Source organism: Oncorhynchus clarkii, chromosome 2 (assembly GCF_045791955.1).
Source record: "Oncorhynchus clarkii lewisi isolate Uvic-CL-2024 chromosome 2, UVic_Ocla_1.0, whole genome shotgun sequence".
NCBI lineage: Eukaryota > Metazoa > Chordata > Actinopteri > Salmoniformes > Salmonidae > Oncorhynchus > Oncorhynchus clarkii.
In genome coordinates this window covers 50,057,974-50,070,647 of record NC_092148.1, presented here as the reverse complement: position 1 = coordinate 50,070,647, position 12,674 = coordinate 50,057,974, and the positions used below count along the sequence as shown (strand labels likewise).

At 41.8% G+C, this 12,674-nt stretch overlaps 1 protein-coding gene across 4 annotated transcripts in view; it reads right to left on the bottom strand.

Moving 5' to 3' along the window:
• LOC139369033 (transcription factor SOX-6-like) overlaps nucleotides 1–11,687 on the bottom strand; it is a 152,389-nt gene extending 140,702 nt beyond the window's left edge. The window contains exon 1 of one of the 4 annotated variants that reach the window (XM_071108612.1): nucleotides 11,416–11,687. The gene's annotated coding sequence lies outside the window, so the exon portion shown is untranslated. Of the gene's footprint in view, nucleotides 1–9,706; nucleotides 9,860–10,442; nucleotides 10,735–11,415 lie in introns of those variants that run through there. The other 3 variants (XM_071108611.1, XM_071108613.1, XM_071108615.1) reach the window with 3 other exon arrangements.
• Nucleotides 11,688–12,674: the final 987 nt, after the last annotated feature.

The window sequence follows — 12,674 nt, the reverse complement described above, 5'->3', positions numbered from 1 at the left end:
CAGCCCTCTTGGATTCTCTGGTCTGATGAAACCAAGATTGAACTCTTTGGCCTGAATGCCAAGCGTCATGTCTGCAGGAAACCTGCACCATCTCCACGGTGAAGCATGGTGGTGGCAGCATCATGCTGTGGGGATGTATTTCCGCGACAGGGACTGGGAGAGTAGTCAGGATCGAGGGAAAGATGAATGGAGCAAAGTATAGAGAGATCCTTGATAAAAACCTGCTCCAGAGCACTCAGGACCTCAGACTGGGTTGAAGGTTTACCTTCCAACAAGACAATGACCCTAAGCACACAGTCAAGACAACACAGGTGTAGTTTCGGAATGTCCTTGAGGGGCCAGAGCCCGGACTTGAACCCGATCCAACCTCTCTGGAGAAACCTGAAAATTGCTGTGCAGCAGCACTCCCCATCCAACCTAACAGAGTTTGAGAGGATCTACAGAGAAGAATGGGAGAAACTCCCCAAATACAAGTGTGCCAAGCTTGTAGCTTCATACCCAAGAAGACTCGAGGCTGTAATCGCTGTCAAAGGTGACACAACAAAGTACTGAGTAAAGGGTCTGAATACAATACTGAGTATTGTCTGTAGATTGATGAGATGTAAAAAAAAAAAAATGGGAACAAGGCTGTAATGTAACAAAACATGGAAAAAGGGAAGGGGTCTGAATACTTTCCGAATGCACTTTATATAAGCCAAGTTGCTCTCTCAGAATATCATAATGAACCAGCAACTTTGACTTTCTCCACTTTGGATCTGCTTTACTGCAATTTCTCTTTCATTGATTTAGTTTCCTCACTCTTCCAAGAGGCTCTCCATTTGGATGGGGCATTTTTCTACCTTACTGGAGCTATGGCATCAATGGTTGCCCTTTATTTGCTATGAAAGTTATCAACTAAATCATCACAAGAGGAAGGCAGAATAGGTTCCTACACTCAAAATCTGTAGCAACATCCGAGGTAAGATCTTAATAACGCGTTCAGTATTACCCTGTGCTATGGGCAAAAAGTTAGTAAAAAAAACACACAGTGGTGATCAGATAAAGCAACATCAACAATAGAGGATATGTCAATAGAAATCCCCCTGGTAATAACCAGGTCCAAAGTATGGCTGCGGTTATGGATGGGCCCAGTAACATGTTGGATAAAGTCCATAGAGCTCAAAAATTAATACATTCAATAGCCTTGAAGTCAGTCTCTTTGTCAACGTGAATATTAAAATCGCCCAATAGAATGATTTTATCATAGTTCTCAAGGACAATAGACAATAGTTCAGAGAAATCAGTAAAAAAAGTGGGGAAGTGCTTTGATGGCCTATACAGGGTTCTGGCCAGCACTGGTGGATGACATTTAAACAGTATAGCATGATGCTCAAAAGACCAAAAGTCGCCTGTCACGTTCGTTATAAGGATCGGACCAAGGTGCAGCGTGGTATGCGTACGTTCTTATTTATTTACAGAATGAAACGCTGAACAAACTAACAAAATAACAAAACGAAATGTGAAGCTTTACGAATAGTGCAGACAGGCAACTAAACATAGAACAAGATCCCACAAACACCAAAGGGAAATGGCTGAAGGGCTGAAGACACGAACCTCATGGCAAGTGTGGGGAGGAGGCACAGGACATACTGGACTCTTTCTGGCCTGGTGCGTGGGACCAGTACAGGTGGTACCGGGCTTGTGACACACACCTCAGGGCGAGTGCGGGGAGCAGGCATATGACGTACTGGACTGTGGAGGCGCATTGGAGATCTGGAGCATAGTGCTGGCACAATGCGTCCTGGCTGGATGCTCACTTGAGCCCAGGAAGTGCGGGGCACTAGCACAGGACGCACTGGGTTGTGCAGACGCACCGGAGACAAAGTATGCAGAGCCGGCGCAGGATATCCTGGTCTAAGGAGGTGTACTGGAGACCAGGAGCGCTGAGCCGGCACCATCCATCCTGGCTGGATGCCCATTCTAGCCCGGCAAATGCGAGGAGCTGGAATAGAGGGCACCGGGCTATGAATGCGAACTGGAGACACCGTGCGCATCACTGCGTAACACGGTGTCTGACCAGTCACACGCTCACCACAGTAAGCACAGGGAGTTGGCTCAGGTCTAACCCCTGACTCTGCCAATCTCCCCGTGTCCCCCCCCCAAAAAAATGTGGGGAGCTGCCTCTCGGGTTTCCGTGCTAGCCGTGTCCCCTCGTATCATCGCCGTTCCTCCTGCGCTATCTCCACCTGCTTCCATGGCAGGGTCTTGTCCCCTGCCATTACCTCTTCCCAGGTCCAGGATGTCCTCCACTCATCTTTCTCCCAAGCCCAGGATGTCCACTCCTCTTGAACACGCTGCTTGGTCTTTTTGTGGTGGGATCTTCTGTCACGTTCGTTATAAGGATGCCTCGAGGTAACCAATGGAATAACAAACCAATTATTAACGTTACTACCACGTTTTCTGACCGTCTCTAATCTATCAGAATAGTAGGAGATGACAGTTTGTATAAACTCACCAGAAGGTGGAGTTAAAGGAACATAAATTAGGTTACTCATAATAACCATAGTGCCATTTCTACAGGAGTTAATATGCTTTCCAAGTCCTCTGTTGCATATTCTGACAGAGAGAACTGGAGAACTACCAGACCCTGTATGTCAATCTCAAAAACAGTTTGCGATATTACTGGTAATAATCCGGGAATCCCTGTGGTTAGGGTGAATCCAATCTCTTTTTTAATAAAAGTTGTCACAAAAAGAGACATTCCTGTCGTTGCAAAGTTCCTTCAGGTACTCGTTTAGTGCAACGGGTCGGCTGAAAAGTTCCAAACCCTATCAGTAGCACGGGAGGGGGCCAGAGATAATTATCTTCCCTGTGCTAGCAGGTTGTTGACATTTTTTTTGTAGTCCTCAGACTGCCTAAAACGAAGGTCGTTAAAACCTACGTGAGTGACGATGGTGTCAATATTGGAGTAGTTGGCCAGAAGAGGGAGTTCCTGTCCTGGACACCGGCTCCTGGGTGACAGTGGACCTTGGTCGGTTTACAGACTGTAGGCAGGCTAAAATCTCTCACCATTGATCTGCCCACAATGATTGGTGGTCATGATGGAATCCGATGGGGAACGAAGAGGGGGAGCGGTTTGGGACTGCCTCGGGCAGGGGGGGATGGAGGATTCAAGCCAGGCTAGCCTGACTTTTCGCGCCAGCTACAGAGGATGGCGTCGGAAACCCCAGGAAGGTGGAGGATGGCCCGAGACCCTTCTGTTTTGAGTCACCAACCTGCTGAACTGTCGTGCTCGTGGGGGAGGGGGCCACTGGGCGGCAGCCGGCTGTTGGTATACACCCAGGATCCGTGCTGACTCCTGGGGGCTGGTAGGTCCTTCTCAAGCAGGGCAAAGCTGTTTGATAGTTTGATCTTCTCGGATAGATGAAGGGTGGCCAGACTGCCTCCCCAATCTCCTACGCTTTGCGAGTGTCCAGATTCCTATGGGCCGGGGAGTTGAGTTTAACATCTGTCTGTTGGATTGGGACAGATCAACGCCGCCCGACTCACCGACAGCTTTGCTATATTAAAACAGATTCGGTTTGCCTGGTCGGTGTACTTAGATGTAAGTACACATTTTTTCCTGGTCGGTGTACTCAGCAAGGTCGGTGTACTTAAAAAGCAGGTTATCCGGGCCTCCCGAGTGGTGCGTGCAGTGGTCTAAGGCACTGCATCGCAGTGCTAGCTGTGCCACTAGAGATCCTGGTTAGAGTCCAGGCTCTGTTGCAGCTGGCCGCAACTTTAGCTATGATTAATGGTTCCGTATTTCACTGAAAGAATAAACGTTATGTTTTCGAAATGATAGTTTCCGAATTTGACCATATTAATGACCAAAGGCTCATATTTCTGTGTGCTTATTATAATTAAGTCTATGATTTGATATTTGATAGAGCAGTTTGAATGAGCGGTGGTAGGCAGCAGCAGGCTCGTAAGCATTCATTCAAACAGCACTTTACTGCGTTTGCGAGCAGCTCTCAGCAATGCTTGAAGCACAGCGCTGTTTATGACTTCAAGCCTATCAACTCCCGAGATTAGGCTGGCAATACTAAAGTGCCAATAAGAACATCCAATAGTCAAAGGTATACGAAATGCAAATGGTATAGAGAGAAATAGTTGAAGCGTCATAATTCCTATAATAACTACAACCTAAAACTTCTTAACTGGGAATATTGAAGACTCATGTTAAAAGGAACCACCAACATTTCATATGTGCTCATGTTCTGAGCTAGGAACTTAAACGTTAGCTTTTTTTACATGGCTCATATTGCACTTTTACTTTCTTCTCCAACAATGCATTTTTGCATTATTTAAACCAAAGGGTTCATTGTTCATTCAGTATTGCTGTAATTAGTCATAGTTAAAAATATATATAAAAATCGGCCGATTAATCGGTATCGGCTTATTTTGGTCCTCCAATAATTGGTATCGTATCGGCGTTGAAATATCATAATCGGTCAACCTCTAATGCAAAACTCTCTCTTTTAATAAACCTCAAATACACTACAATTTTTACATTTCCTCCATTGCAGAAAGTTCTCCTGCAATGGAATGATCAAATTAAGATCCTACTTCTGAAGAGCAGCACCCACAAAAAGTATGGGTCATTACAGCCATTGAAAGTGAGCAGGAAAAATAAAACTGGCAAAATGGGAAATCGGGTTCCAAGGTTATATGGTGGAGGGAAAATAGAAAGCAATTCAATCCACCCTCAACTGGCATTGTGGTTAAAGAAGGTACAGGCATATGCCACTGTACTTCAAGTGCTCATTCACTAGAGCTTCATCCTTTCTTTTTCAGCAGCAAGACTGCAATTTGGGTGTGTCGTACAGCCGCAGATAAGTATAGGCTGGCTAATATGTACTTACGAGATGGAGAGAAATACTTACGGCTAAATGTTTAATGTCTGTTTGTACAACACATGTCCAATTTGGGTGCTGGTGTCCTTTTGAAAGAGATCAACAACCAATAATTATGACTTTCTGGCTCTGTCACTAACAAGAATAAAGCTTTCTGAATGACACCTTTAATCTCAAAACAACACACAGAGGGGAAAAAGTGCAAATGTGGACGTAATTTAAGTAATACAAATATAATACATGTATAGTGTTTAGAAGCAGCATGCGCTTAATCAAATAAGGATAAGCCAAACAAAATGACAACAAAAAAAACAGGGTCAGAATAAGGATGAAAAAACTAGCAACATTAATAAATATGTATTCATTAACACATGTGTTTTAGTCACTATGAAAACTATTGTGTCTTAATGAAATACACCTGTGGCCATTTCTATGTTATTACCATGGTTATAACCATCAGCAAGGCTGCAGGCAAGCTGCTAATGAGTGCAGCCAATTGTACCAATCTCGAAGTAGTCCATAACTCACATTCTCACTCTCTCCCCCTCTCTCTCTCAGCTGTCAAACACCCTCACCTGTAAGTCGCCTGCAACCGTTTGCCCCTTTTCCTATTGCCAAGAGAATGTCACCCTAGATGAAAGAGAAAGCTAACAGGATCTACTCTTTCACTCTGCTGCCAATAGCAACTCATTTGACATCAGCATTTATCATATATTTTCTTAAAAGACAACTTGAGCCTTAAAAATGTACAAGTCACTTAGCACTATAGATTGAACTTCAGAAACTGTTTCAATTATTTTGAAGTTCTGATATATTCTGGTGAAAAAATGCTGAAAAGCAAAATGTATTGAAGGCCAAGTGCAGAGAATCTAAAAAAATATATATAATAGCCGTTGTTTTATATGATATTATCTACACAATCACAAACCAAATTGCATCTTAAGTTATCTATATATATTTACATACACACACATGACCTGTACACACATACACACAGACACACGCACATTTTCCATAAGCACAAAAAGCTTATTTCTCTCAAATTTTGTGCACAAAATTGTTAACATACCTGTTGGTGAGCATTTTATTATTTGTCAAGATAATCCATCCACCTGACAGGCGTGGCATATCAAGAAGCTGATTATTATACAGATGCAATTTGCGCTGGGGACAATAAAAGGCTACTCTAAAATGTGCAGTTTTATCACACAACACAATGCCACAGATGTCTCAAGTTTTGAGGAAGCGTGTAATTGGCATGCTGACTGCAGGAATGTCCACCAGAACTGTTGCCAGAGAATTGAATGATCATTCTCTACCATAAGCCACCTCCAACATCGTTTTAGAGAATTTGGCAGTACATCCAACCAGCCTCACAACCGCAGACTAGGTGTAACCACGCCCCCCCTCACGTCTGGATGAAAAGCGTGCCCAAAGTAAACTGCCTGTTACTCAGGCCCAGAAGCTAGGATATGTATATAATTGGTAGATTTGGATAGAAATACTCTAAAGTTTCTAAAATGATGTCTGTGAGTATAACAGAACTGATATGGCAGGCGAAAACCCGAGGACAAACCATAAAAAATAAAATAAAATAAAAAAAATTGGCCTTCCACTGTTTCCAATGGCTTTCATGTTTATTATGAGGTGAAGTCCTCCCAGATTGCAGTTCCTAGGGCTTCCACTAGATGTCTTTAGAAATGTTTTCAGGCTGGTTTATGGAAAAATTAGCTAGAAATTGTAGTTTTTCTAAGTGGCTCCCATTTTGGCTGTAGTGTTTCCATGCGCGTGGGTGAAAGCAGGTTCTTTGATATTTATCTCCGGTTATAAACATACTATTCTCCGTCTTAAATTGTATTGTTTATTTACATATTAGAGTACCTGAGGTTTGATTATAAACGTTGTTTGACTTGTTTGGATAAGTTTATTGGTAACGTTTGGGATTCATTTTGTATGCATTTTGATGGAGGGAAACCGGTGGATTATTGAATGAAGCGCACCAGCTAAACTGAGTTTTTATAGATATAAAGAAGGACTTTATATTTTTAAAACAAAAGGACCATTTGTGATGTAACTGGGACCTTTCGGAGTGCCAACAGCAGAAGATTTTCAAAGGTAAGGCATTTATTATATCGCTATTTCTGACTTCCGTGTCGCACCTGCCTGGTTGAAAAATGTTTTTCATGTTTTTGTATGCGGGGCGCTGTCCTCAGATAATCGCATGGTGTGCTTTCGCCGTAAAGCCTTTTTGAAATCTGACACAGCGGCTGGATTAACAAGAAGTTAAGCTTATTTTGATGTATAATACTTGTATTTTCATGAATGTTAAATATTTATATTTCTGTAATTTGAAATTCGCGCTCTGCAATTTCACCGGATGTTGGCCAGGTGGGACGGTAGCCCATAAGATGTTAACAAATCAAAATATATTTGAGATTCTTCAAAGTAGCAACCCGTTGCCTTGATGACAGCTTTGCAGACTCTTGGCATTCTCTCAACCAGCTTCATGAGGTAGTCACCTGGAATGCATTTCAATTAATAGGTGTGCCTTGTTTAAAGTTAATTTGTGGAATTTCTTTCCTTCTTAATGCGTTTGAGCCAATCAGTTGTGTTGTGACAAGGTAGGGGTGGTATACAGAATAAAGCCCTATTTGGTAAAAGACCCTGTCCATATTACGGCAAGAACCGCTCAAATAAGCAAAGAGAAACGACAGTCAATCATTACTTTCAGACACGGAGGTCAGTCAATCTGGAAAATTTCAAGAACTTTCTTCAAGTGCAGTCGAAAAAACGATCAAGTGCTATGATGAAACTGGCTCACATGGGGACCGCCACAGGAAATGAAGACGCAGAGTTACCTCTGCTGCAGAGGATAAGTTTATTAGAGTTACCAGCCTCAGAAATTGCCGCCCAAATAAATGCTTCACAGAGTTCAAGTAACAGACACATCTCAACATCAACTGTTCAGAGGAGACTACATGAATCAGGCCTTCATGGTCGAACTGCTGCAAAATAACCACTACTAAAGGATACCAATAAGAAGAAATGACTTGCTTGGGCAAAGAAACACGAGCAATGGACATCAGACCGGTGGAAATCTATCCTTTGGTCTGATGAGTCCAGATTTGAGATTTTTGGTTCCAACTGCCGTGTCTTTGTGAGACGCAGAGTAGGTGAATGGATGATCTCTGAATGTGTGGTTCTCACCATGAAGCATGGAGGAGGAGGGGTGATGGGGTGGGGGTGCTTTGCTGGTGACACTGTTGTGATATATCTAACATTCAAGGCACACTTAACTAGCATGGCTACCACAGCATTCTGCAGCGATACGCCATCCCATATGGATTGCGTTTAGTGGGACTATAATTTGTTCTTCAACAGGACAATGACCCAAATCACATCTCCAGGCTGTGTAAGAGCTATTATACCAAGAAGGAGAGTGATGGAGTGCTGCATCAGATGACCTGACCTCCACAATCACCAAACCTCTACCCAATTGAGATGGTTTGGGATGAGTTGGACTGCAGAGTGAAGGAAAAGACATCAACAAGTGCTCAGCATATGTGGGAACTCCTTCAAGACTGTTGGAAAAGCATTCCAGGTGAAGCTGGTTGAGAGAATGCCAAGAATGTGCAAAGCTGTCATCAAGGCAAAGGGTGGCTACTTTGAAGAATCTCAAATATAAAATAGATTTAGATTTTTTAAACACTTTTGGGTTACTACATGATTCCATGTGTTATTTCATAGTTGTGATGTATTCACTATTATTCTACAACGTAGAAAATAGTACAAAATAAAGAAAATACCCTTGAATAAGTAGGTATGTCAACTTTTGACTGGTACTGTATATACAATTAAAAGTATCATTATTGCTTAAATATACCATGAGGTAAGGTTTAGCTCTTGCACATGCAATATTTTCAAGAATGGGTTATTATAACATTTATTTTCAGGCACCTCCCTCATGTCAGCATAAGTCTGGACATGACAGGTTGTAGCCAATGTCTATCACCTACACTTTGACATGTAGGCTAACTATTTATGTACGTTTTTCGGGTTTTCAAATCAATCAAATCAAATCAATTGCCTATGTTTGGAAAATGGCCTTGCCCCCAAAATCAAGAAATTCCAGGCCTGGTGCTAATCATAACCTAATTATCAAATGACAATGAGTCACAGTTTTCTCAATGCAAGGTTTATTGTGTTTTTTTGTATTACTTCTTGAAGGTATTTATCATATTAGCTCTGTGTTTTAATAGGCCTAAATAGTTGGACATGTTAGCCTACACTTGGGGGCACTTAGAAGGCTAACCTATATGAACGTGTTTGATGGGACTGACATAATTAATAGGCGGTATTTGTGCGCTGAAACGACAAATGAACGGTCCATAACTAAATCCAGGCGAGCTACAGGTGCGCCGCGACTGTATGGTAGCACGTCCCGGGACAATGTGCTGAATTGGCAGCCTATTTATAAGTCTGCCATTTGAACGTGGACTGCACTCTAATGCCACTTTACCTTATGAGGGAACTTTAACCCACAGCACCTGCTCAAAACAAATTGGCATACGAGATCAACTTCACCCCAGCGAAGGGTCCCGTCGTCGGATTGTTTTTCAAACAGACACTCTCGCTTACAACGGGAATGTGCTTCTCTATTGGCTAGCTAGAGAGCACAGACAATTAAACTTAAGCTGAAGAATATAGGCACTATTTCAATTCGAGATCATGGATTTGAAAGGTGTCCAAATAGCAATGAGGCTGCTGCATTTAAAGTATATGCTAGGTTAAATAGAAGAAAAATGGGGTGGAACGTTGCGTATCCTTCTTACATGGATGTCACTCTCAGTGTCAACAAGTTAGAGGGATCAAAAATAAATACATCTGTGTGGCATTGATCCGGATATTACCACAATCCAGTTAATTACATGTTTAGTTGTTTTAAAACCGCATCACTGGCACGTGAATTCATTTCGATCGCCAGTGCGTGCGAGGGCTCTCTTTCAAAACGTTATCACCCGGCGTGCAGCACTCCGAGACGCATTATCTGAGAACGTGTGTGCGTGTAAATGTGGGAAACTCCCTAAAGTGATGACCTATCTCGCTTTTCCAGAAAGGCTATGATGCTTCAGTGCGCCTTGTCCTCCTATACACTGACAAGTAAACGTATCATTAAGTTCACCGCACGAAACCTCAAAGAAACGTTCACTCTTTCACAAGATAGCCTACAAAAAAAGTCCATACTGTTAAGTGCAAGGCAGAACGTACAGTTCTAAATGTCAGTCGAAGTGTGTGAAGCATGGCTAAATAAACGCTCCTCCTAAATCGCTACGCTCATATGACAATCAATTAAATGACATTTCGTAATTATCCACCATAATAGGTATTGCCTTGGCAATCATCTAAAACAACAGCCTAAGTCAAAAGAAAAGATATAGAGACAAGTAGTCTAGTCTATAGGCTACGCTAACATGCTGTTTTCAACTTGAAAACGTTCACGAAAAAAAATTAAATGTTCAATGTCGGCTATAGCCTAGGCAATCAGAATTCCAATTGAGAACAACTTACTTCAAGAAGTTCCCCTTGCTTCGCACCGTGTTCTCGCTGGGACCAACGTCTTGTTTCTTCTGTATTGTCTCCCAATGGAACCGTTTTAGAACGAATGGTTACGTCTATTTTAATTTATGACTCACCACGCATTCTTTTAAGGTCAGTTTCCATGACCCGAGAGAGAGTAAACTTGTGAGAGAGACATCCCCTACTCGGCAGCGTCGACAATATTCCCATTTTCCAGTTGATTACAACTGAATCAAATTCATTCTGATTTGGACATGGCGCCGAAGTCAACCGAGCGCACAGTGAACAAACTCCGAAAGGCTCGGCATTTACAGTTGAGGTGGTGGCCCTGTGGCCAGAAAAGCGCACGTCGTTTCGATGAATAGTAGCCGGCTACCACTATGTGGACAAACATGAAACTACGTCCTATTACAATAGCTTGCAATACCACCGGGCAGCTATTTTCAAGCTGCGGGGCTCGCTCACAAAATTAACGGGGAATGCAGAAAAAACGACTTGTATTAAACGGATTGTGGGCCTATTACAGTGAAACGTGCTGACATAAACCAGCTTGCACGGAATTCTATCACTTTAAGCTACAGACATCGTTTTACAATAAGCATTTGACAACACTTAGTTTAGCAAAGTAGTTCAGTCTGAAACACAACGTAGGCACAATATTTTGTAAATGTTATATGCAAATGGAAAATACAATAGGCGTATGTTGCAAATCATCAGGCTACGTGTGATTTGTTCACTGACCAAACTCGCCTCATTTGACATTTTCCCTTTCATAATAACATGTAAGTGTAGGCATAGTAGCCTATCAATCTCAATGGCAAAACGTTAATAACCTCTTAATAACCTATGATGCAGGGACTTAAGCTACACATTGGCTTTCTACTGGGAAGCAACACACAGCCACGGCCAGACAAAGCACCACATTCATATAAATGTTGGGATATAGCAATAGGGCTATTCTTACCTTGGCTTGGTGTATCCAGTCTGTGGGCATCACGTTGTATTATCAAAGGACAATGTTGTCTGTATCAGTGGAGAAAGCAATACAGGCAACTTGTGTGGCCATGGGCCACTTAATTAACACTCTGGTGCGCGAAGTGAGGTTCGCTTGAGAGGCTCTTTGGTAACTTTGTTAAACTAGTCAATCTTGGCTACCCATAACTATTTTAAGCAATTCCCATCGTGCAACCATTTGAAAGTGAGGCGAAGTGAGTGAGTGTTCACTGTTGTCGTGCACGGATAGTACTCATTCTCCCTAATGGATGCAACGAGAGAAACTGAGAATGAAAGCATTGAGAAGGATCGAGAGAGAGCGAGAGAGAGAGAGCGAGAGAGTGTCACGTTTAATAAATTGGTCTATTGGTATTTCTATAATGATAATGATCTCTTGTTTGCTTCAAAATACAACGACCACAGTGCATTACTCGTTTGCTTTCAGTAAAACAAGTTTTCATTTTGGTTATTTTTAATATGCGAAGTGTATAATCTGCTTCTTATAAAAACGAAACGATTTGGCAAGGAAATCAGACTACCACCACTTTAGCAACGTCAATGCAACCAACCGTGCGTTGTCTAATGTCAATGCCTTTCATGGCACACATTCGTTGAGTGGCAATCTAAAACAAATATTGGTTCCCGGGTGACTTGTTTAATTAATTAGTTTGTATGACGCTGTTTATAAAAGATAAACAAATGAAGGAGTTTCACTTTTGGATCAAAATGTCATTGTATCAAGCATTAATAATATCATGACATGTCGACGACATTGTTGCTTAAATGTCTGTTGAATAATTATATCCCTATTTTAATAGAATGAAAGGGCTATTGCATGATTAAATGTTTGGCTATATTCTAAATTAGTAACATTTCAGAACAATGTATCTTAACGAATAAGATAAATATGCCAAAATGCATGCATGTTCACGATCAAAGCTTTTGTAAATCAGCCTATAGCCTATGAGCAATTATCGAATTTATATTAATTTGATATTCGTATAAATTGGAAAGTTAATTGTAGCCTATTAAAAACGGACATGTAGGCTTTTTGGTTGTCAACCTATTCAATCCCATCTTAAAATACGAGACATGGGTTATTTATTTCCTTCAAAGATGATGGATTGACTAGACTATTGATAGGGACATTTTGGAGTTGAAACTTTAAATATGAGTGCCTTTTAAAGATATGCCTGGTAAAATTGCAGACAAAAACGCAGTTCCTCTTAC